The sequence below is a fragment of the Megascapheus bottae genome, chromosome 15 (genome assembly GCF_031878675.1).
Source record: "Megascapheus bottae isolate mThoBot1 chromosome 15, mThoBot2.hap1, whole genome shotgun sequence".
Lineage (NCBI taxonomy): Eukaryota > Metazoa > Chordata > Mammalia > Rodentia > Geomyidae > Megascapheus > Megascapheus bottae.
Genome location: NC_143523.1, coordinates 30738550 through 30747045, shown reverse-complemented (window position 1 = coordinate 30747045; position 8496 = coordinate 30738550). Strand labels below are relative to the sequence as shown.

Below are 8496 nucleotides of genomic sequence, written 5' to 3'. Positions count from 1 at the left end.
TTACCCACTACATTTCAGAGCTTCAGTCCCTGTCCAGGCAAGAGTCTCAGGGGTCCATCTCTGGGGTAGGAGTTAAGCTCACAAAGTTGCCTCATAAGTCTTTGGCTTTAACATGACAGTGACCATCTGTCCTACCCAATCCCTGAGGGAAACATTAGCAGAAGAAGCACACTGACATTCAGGCTAGAAGAAGCAGGGTGCCAAAGACTAAATGGAAAGACTTTTTCCCCGTTATCCTCACTGGGCCCAGGAGTGGGAACTGGGGACAGAATGCCAGATGGGCTCAGAGGCTGCTGGAGTGGGCGTGGGATTGTTTCTATAGAAACATGTCTATAGGATGTCTGTAGGGCCTTTGGAAATTGGTACCGGTTTTCTTCTAAAAACCATGTGGTGCCTTTTCACAATCTTTCCAATGCCTTTTTATTACCAAATGGAGTTTTCTAGTAGTTTTCCTGTCTCTGACCTGGAATGTACTGATGTTCTGTGAAAATCCAAAGAAGGTTTCAGAATTTTGAGCCAGGTTTCTGTTTTCCCAGGAAGACCAGAGCCTTGCTGTCCACACAGTGGAAGTGGAAGAAGGAGGAGCCTGGACTGCACTGACCTTAGCATTTTTTTCTGCCTCTTCCCTCCCCCTCCTGGCCTTGGTCTGTCCCCCTGGGGCCTGGCTCTCAGCCAGTTGTCAACTAATCCTTGCTAAGGTGTTAGATGGCAGAGGCTCAAGGGTTATTAATCCTTGTAGGAGCTTTCCACATTCAACAGTTTTGTTATTAAATCAAAAGGCATTAAAAAATCATCACCACTGCACCAAAACCATTTCTTCATGTTCCCTATAAATCTTTACTTTATACTATACTCAGTATAGTTTATGAGTGTAATATATATGGCATTTTTTTCACAAAGGACATTTTATACATTTCTTCCTATTTAGAAGCATCCCATCTTGGCAACCACTATAATTTGAAAATACTTTTTGCAGCATTTGTCCACTATGTGATGGTTTCTCCCTCTCACACTCAACAGTACTGTGCATCTGCGGCCTTGTAGGGACCATGGTATTGCTTGGCCTCTACTTCTACATATACCTGACTCCCATCAGCCAAGTAAGCAGAAGTAGTGCTGCCTCCAAGTGTGTCACAGGAGTCTCTTGGATAGAAATGTGCCGATGAGGATGGGAAAAAGGCTCATGCTGGTCTCTCTGGGAGAAGATGAACTCTCATCACATCACTGTGCTGAGAACCTGTGAAAACTGGAAACGGAGGGAGAATCGTGGTGAGCAGGGCAAGGCGGAAGGGCCTGAACTTTCCCAAGCCCCAGGTCCATTCATGTTCTTGGTTTCTGGGAGACACACACCCATAGTTTTTGCTTAAGCCAGCTTTGTTTCATTTTTTATCACTTGCAAACAAGAGTCCAAACTAATTACAGTCATGATGACAATTTTGACTGTACCGAATATTGGCTATGTGTCAGATTCTTTACTCACACTTGTGTTTAATCCCTTCAACCTTAATGAGCTAGCTCAGAGATAGTTAGTAATTCTCCCAGGGTAATTTACTTCAGTGGTCTGGGGATTGAATCCTGATCTGTATGATATTACAGTCTATAATTTTATCTATTCCCTAATGTAGCCTCCCAAGATAAGTATGTGATTACAGAAGCGGATTGGATAGAAGGGATAATCAACCTGCTTTCCAACCGTCATTGTAAAGCACCTTTTGAATGCCTGAAAGGAGATCTTTTGAAACAGAATCCCTTTCTTGTTCAGCCTTCTCCTGCTACGCTCCTCTGTAAATGGTACAGTACTCCATCTTGGTTCTTGGCTGCCCTCACTTGTCCCCTGGTAAATCTAACAAGTGCCATCCCTTTCCAACAGCCACGGAAACCCATGTTGAGTCAGTTCCTAACATGTGTGTGTACAATCCACGTGTGTGTTAGCCACAGTACATTTGTAAAGGCTCTCCTTTTGCCATCAACCATGTACTTAAGCCACCTTCCCTGTTTTAAGATGACATCTTTTCACACAGTTCAGACGAGCTATCACTGCTCATATCCTGAGTCACTGTTTCTACAGTGTGAGCCGTCCACAATCCTGGGCCTATCCTAATCCTGGAAATACAGAACCAATCAAATATCACGGTTGCCTCCTTAGAGCACTTAGAGGCATTTGAAGACAACACCATATGCTAATACCACACACAGCTGCTTTGGCAGCTCACAAGGGTGGAGCGACTAAGTCTGCCTAAGAAACTGGTGAAAGGCTTAAGGATGAAATTAATGTTGGGGACTGTGAAATTTTTGTACCAAATAGAACTGACATAAAGTCTTTGCCCACAGTGATAAATCAGTTTTTGACAATCCGTACTGGATTGCAAGGTTAACTCTCTCCCTGACTCCCTTCAAAGGTAACATGATCTCAGAAATGGATAGTATTGGTTCCATCTTGCTATATGTAAGAATTTTCCTCACCAAAGACCTTTGGCTTCATAATTCTCCTTCATAACAAACAGTAAATCTTTTAAGAAACATTGATCAAATGGAGTGAAAGAGACCACATGCTGATCAATGGTGTTTGACATCTTCAAAGGTAGCAAATAGGGATATGTAAGGGTAGCAAAAGTTCTGTATGCAGAACTTTTTCTTCCTCTAGCATGGATGGCTATACCAGAGCAATATTTTTTTTTTGCCAGATACAAAAGCTCAGGGTGGAAAACAGAATTTCAAGAAACTCTGATAAAAACCACTCTGTAGGATTATTTTTTTAAATTCTAGATAAATGTTTAGTAGGAATGCTGTGTTCCTAGAGTAAAGGATTTCCCTTCTTGCTATCAATCTTGCAGCACTTCAGAGGGCATTTTGGAAGGAAATGGTCACCCTTTCCTTTTACGTAATATTCATAAATGGACAGCCAAATGAAATGTGTCATAGATGAAATTACAAACCGGAGTACCACCGGGCTGTCTCATGTGAGCTTGGGTTATGGAGTCAGTGTTCTCTAGTGAGCATCACAAATCCACATAATGTTCCCGAGTGCTAAATTTGGAACTCTGATTTAGCTGACAGATGTTTAAAATCACATTGAGTTGGACAAGTCCCTGTGGAGGACACAGCTGCAGATGTGAAACAGAGCAAGTTATTCCAGTGAAGGTCGGTGGAAACTCTCCCCTTCTCTTCAACGGGATTATGTGGGCAAAGGATTACTTTCATGCTGATTCTATCAACCCCCACCTCCCGTTGAAGCATTGCCAAGATAAATGTAGAGGTTGTATCTTAGGTAGAGAGTGCCAGCCTTAACCTTAATTGAGTACAAGAGGGGATAACGACTTTTTGCAACCAGACATGAGGCAATAGTTCAGAGTCCGCCTTGCTCTTCCAGTGACGTCGTAGGCCCACACATGAATGTGATGCTGGAGTTTTGCTCTTCTGGGTCAGTTATTCAAGTGTCAACCATGGAGAGGTTGAAGGGCTATTTTCCCTCCCCCCCCCCTTCCTCCCATGTCCCAAAGAGTTCTTCCTTCATTTGTGAAAAACAAAATTAAAAGTATCCGAGAATCTTCTTTGCAAAATCAAATACTTTAGTCTTGTTTGAAGACTCAGACAGAAATGGATTTGTTCTTTTTTGTTTCTTTTTTTTTAAATTGTCTGTGTATTTGATGTGGGAGACTAGTGACCTTTGGTATTTTGTGTAAAAAAAAATGTTTGATGTCTAAAATTTACCCTCTGAGATTGCATTGTTTCTGGTCTCTTTCTGTGATGTTTTCCATGTTCCATCATCCCCCACATTCAAAATAAGTTCTTTATTTACTCAACAGAGGTTTTGACAAAGTTATGAGCTCATGCTGATGGCAGCTTCAGATCAATGCCATTCACACTACATTGTCAAAATTGAAGTGATGTGAGTGTAAGTAAAAGGATTGTAAAAACAAATTTAAGACAGATCCCAAGAGCTATTCTTATAATGTGAGGAGCATGGCAGGGTAGGAACTGAGGAGAGAACTATGCTGCATTTGTATCAGAGGAATAGAGTAGACACTGAGACTTGCCTCCCAATTTAAAGAGTTTTTAGCATCACTGTTAGAGACTACTGAAGGAAAGAAACGAAGGAAGGAAGATCAGAGGAGGGAAGATCGGAGGAAGTTGTTGGGCATCTGGCTAGGGTGACAGAGTGGGTATGACTTGCAATTTTCATCCACCAGGACGAACATGTATGGTATCAAGGGGATAACAGAATGAGGGTGCATCAAGCATGTCTTGCTCTTGCAAAGCCCTGGAATCTTACTTACATTCAGCCTGGGAGACTGAATCATGGCAGAGAGAATCAGGCATGGGGAAAACAGGGCAGGAAGAAATAGACTTCAGGTAAACTGAGAGAATCTCACCTGGAGTCCTGTGATAAAAACTGTAAAAAGAAAAATACTTCCTAATTTCCAGGAAGAAGTGTCCTTTGCTCCGTAGTATTTACTCTATAATATTATCTTTCAGTGGGTCTGTATAGTCTGGAAAGAGGATTATATTGGTCTATAATCACAAATAATTTCAGGTCTGTGTGATGGAATAAGAGGATGAAGAAGATTGACCTCTAAAGCAGATCCATATCATTGAGTTTATTTCAACAAACTCTTATTCTATTACCTTAAATAATTCAGACAACTAATAGAATCACATATGTGTAACTACGTATGCCCACTAACAAAAGTCATTTCATGGGATGAAGAGTCAGAATACTTGAGAACTTACTAGGCAAATTATCTCACTTCTGTGAACCCCAGTATCTTTATTTCAAAGAATCATCTTATTTCTGAGAGACTAAAATGCAATAGTGGATATAAAAGGTATTTCGAGATGATTAGAATAGAACATGTTCTTGCCATTCTTTCTGGTAGGATATAAAATTTCTCAGAATGGTGCATGGTGCTACTGATGCTAATTTCTGTAAGATTATTTTAGGCATATATTTTCAGAAGACTTTGAACATTGCATACAAATGTTCAGGGCTATGCATTCTGAATTGTAATCTGAGTTGTGGAAAGAGAAGAATTTGCAGATAGAGTCGAGCCCTGACTCCATTACTCACTTGCCCTGGTACCTTTGGTTGTTAGTTAATTACTCTGATCTTTAGTTTCAATGATTGCAATAAGAGGATATGGTAGCATCTTCCTCTTAGTGTTGTGAGAAGCATGTGGTATGTTGCATATATCCCCATAGCCTAGTGTGCATTTTAATTGTGGCTGCATCCATCATTGGGAGATCTTCATACAAAGTGAAAACATTATTTAATAACTGAAAATGTTTATGTTCGCCAGTGGACAAACTTAGGTTAGATAAGGTAGTGATTAGTAGAAATCTCAGAACCCCAAGAGCTGGCTAAAAGATCACGATAGGATCTGTTTGATCATTCTCTGCAGTGGCAGTCAGACCTTCAGACGATTAGAATTATAGCCATTCTTATAATGTCTGGCTAATAAGTAGAACAGATAAGCTCAACACTTTACCAGAACCAGGGTGCTCTACTACAAAAATTTTGAAGATATGGGGAAAGAAATATTCAATGCATGGCTTCCTATAAACTCAAGTAACTTCAGCCATAGAGCATTCTGATTTCCTTGAACTCCTGTACTGTCTCCCAGTGGACTTTAATCTTTTAAAAAATTAATTCTAAATACTGTGTGAATAGTAGCAAAGGCTACTACATTCTGGTTCTTCTCAAAGTATATCTCAGACTATATCAAATGATCTTAACCGTCATTTATGAGGGTATTGATTTAGAAAAGCATATAAAAGCTGGTTCACCCATCTGGTTGCGAATCCTATCTGAGAGTTTCACTTTGAGTCCAGTTTGCAAAAGTGAAATGAAAAAGACAAAGGAATAAGGAGCTTTAAAAGATTTTTATCAGCTGAGAAAGATAATCCCCATATCTATTTTCGTAGAAGCTATCGTATCAGTGCTACAGCATGTTCATTTTACTATTTATTTATGTACTTATTTATGTCTGTCTATCTGTATTTATTTATTTTGCTAGTCCTGAGGCTTGAACTTTGGGCCTGGGCACTATCCCTAAGCTCCTACTCAACGCTAGCATTCTATACTTGAGCAACAGTGCCACTTCAAGATTTTCCTAGGATTAAATTGGAAATACTCGTCTCATGCATATTCTTGCCTGCGCTGGCTTAGAACCATGATCCTTAGATCTCAGCCTTCTGAGTAACAAGAATGACAAGCATGAGCCACCGGTGTCCAGCTAGGATGATCATTTTAATTGGAGCCAGAAGAATGGTTTAATGAACAAAGATAAATGTATTCTATCACTGGGCACTGTAAACTCCCTTAACAGTGCTAAAGCTAATGCACGTTTTCTTGGGATATATAAATTGGTGTTGGGTATGTGTGCTTATGAGTGCAAGGGTAATACCCAAAAAGTTCTATTTGGAGACAGTCTAAATATCTGTCTAAAATAAAAAATATAGGCATAAGATATAAAGGATGATGCAGAAATCAAAGTCAGATGTAAGGGAAAAAGTGGTTTTGGCCTAGAAAATATGTATTAATTCTAGCAATCCCTATGCTTGGGCCCTTAAGAGAACCCCATTTCTGCCTCCACCTAACACCCTCATAACTTCCTGGCCAACAAACTGCCCAGAAGAACAGGAAATGTAAAAATAAGCAAACTTGACTCATTTTTTAAAAGTACTCCAGCCACTTCCTTATGGCACTACTTTGATTTTCTTTTAACCTAAGCCACTCAGATGGGCAGGGATTTATTTATGACTGACTTAATATTACCTTTTTTTCTTTCTTTTTTTCTTTCTTCCTTCCTTTCTTTTTTTCTTTCTTCCTTCCTTTCTTCCTTCCTTTCTTTCTTCCTTTCTTTCTTCCTTCCTTCCTTCCTTCCTTCCTTTCTTTCTTTCTTTCTTTCTTTCTTTCTTTCTTTCTTTCTTTCTTTCTTTCTTTCTTTCTTTCTTTCTTTCTTTCTTTCTTTCTTGTCCTGGAGCTTTAACTGAGGGTCTTGGCACTGTCCTTGGGCTTTCTCAAGGCTAGAGCTGTACCACTTGAGCCACAGCACCACTTCTGGCTTTTTCTGTGTATGTGATACTGAGAAATTGAATCCAGGGCTTCGTGCATGGTAGGCAAGCACTTTACCACTAGGCCATGCCCCCAGCCCCTTAATATTACTTTTCACATGCTTACCCCAATGCATTGTGTCTAGGTGTGAAGAGGGCAAATGAAATACTAAAAAGTTATTAAATTATGAGGGAAGGGAAAAGAATTATAGAAGAGGTAAATGACTAAAGGATACTCTATGAATGTATAAAATACTATGGGAAAATTCATTCTATAATTAATATACACTAATACAATTTTAGATACCAGCCAACTATTTCTGTAGGGCAATGGAAGGGCTTTTTCTTCATGAGTGCATGTAATGATGTAATCCTTTCAACATTCATATCAAAATGATAATCAAAACCAATTTTGTAGATCAGAAGAGTAGGATCTAATAGTAGGGTCTAATTATTTCGGCTTGCTAAATAAGCAAGATGGAGCGACAGTATCGTAAGTGGCAGAGTTAGGACTATAAGTCTGACTAGTAATCCTTCAAGGAACAGTTATGGAATTAGACAAACAATAATGTTTTATTTAGCTTTAAGTTTTTATTCTCCTCATCTACTCTAGTTTTATCAGCTTAGTACTGGCACAGAGAGCTGAATCCCTACTCTGTGGAAAGTCCTTTAACTTTATCCCATAATATCCTAGAATTGGTTCAATTATCCTGTGAAAGGAAAGATTTTTATTAGCTCTGTGACCATTGTCATTGCACTATCCCATCTGTAGTTTGAACTAGTTATTTAGAGAGAGACTCTTTATACATTTAAATTTTAGGTATATATCTCAAATTTGTATCCTCCATATTGCTTTAATCCTAAGAAAATGGCCAAATCCAGTCTGATTAGATAACTTAATTACTCATATCCTCAGGTGTCTTTCTGACTAGTTACTAGTATACAGTGGGTGACACACTTTTCTAGCATAGGTAGTTTGATTGTGACTAAAGATGTTGAATACTTAACAAGTCTATGTCAGACACTGCCACATTTATCCTTTGTACTTCAAGAATTAGGGTAAAACTTAATATTCTTCACATCACAGAAGGACACATTTTCAATATGTTCCATGTCTCAGAATTGCTAATTTAACTCAAAATGTACATTACATTTTCCTTCCACACTCCACTATTCAGAGCTATCCAAAATGAATACTGAATTTTATGATTCATCCTACCCCATCCCTTTCAAGTATCCATTTCTTGGTATGTATTTTATTGACCTTGACTTAGCTTTTCTAAGGAATTACACAGTTGAGTTCTCATTGTGTATTACTGTTAATATTTGTGTATACACACACACTTCTTAAAGTGTCTACTTATATATTTATAAATGAATTCTAGGTTCCTATAATTGTTAATACTTTTATTATGCCCCAAAATATGACCTATTTTGAAGAAA

At 38.9% G+C, this 8496-nt stretch overlaps 1 protein-coding gene across 2 annotated transcripts in view; it reads right to left on the bottom strand.

Moving 5' to 3' along the window:
* Rnls (renalase, FAD dependent amine oxidase) overlaps window positions 1-8496 on the bottom strand; it is a 310493-nt gene that overhangs the window by 67050 nt on the left and 234947 nt on the right. Inside the window, exon 7 of one of the 2 annotated variants that reach the window (XR_016537827.1) lies at window positions 1083-1246. The exons of the other annotated variant lie outside the window; for it this stretch is intronic. The gene's annotated coding sequence lies outside the window, so the exon portion shown is untranslated. The remainder of the gene's footprint in view (window positions 1-1082; window positions 1247-8496) is intronic. 2 annotated transcript variants of the gene reach the window in all.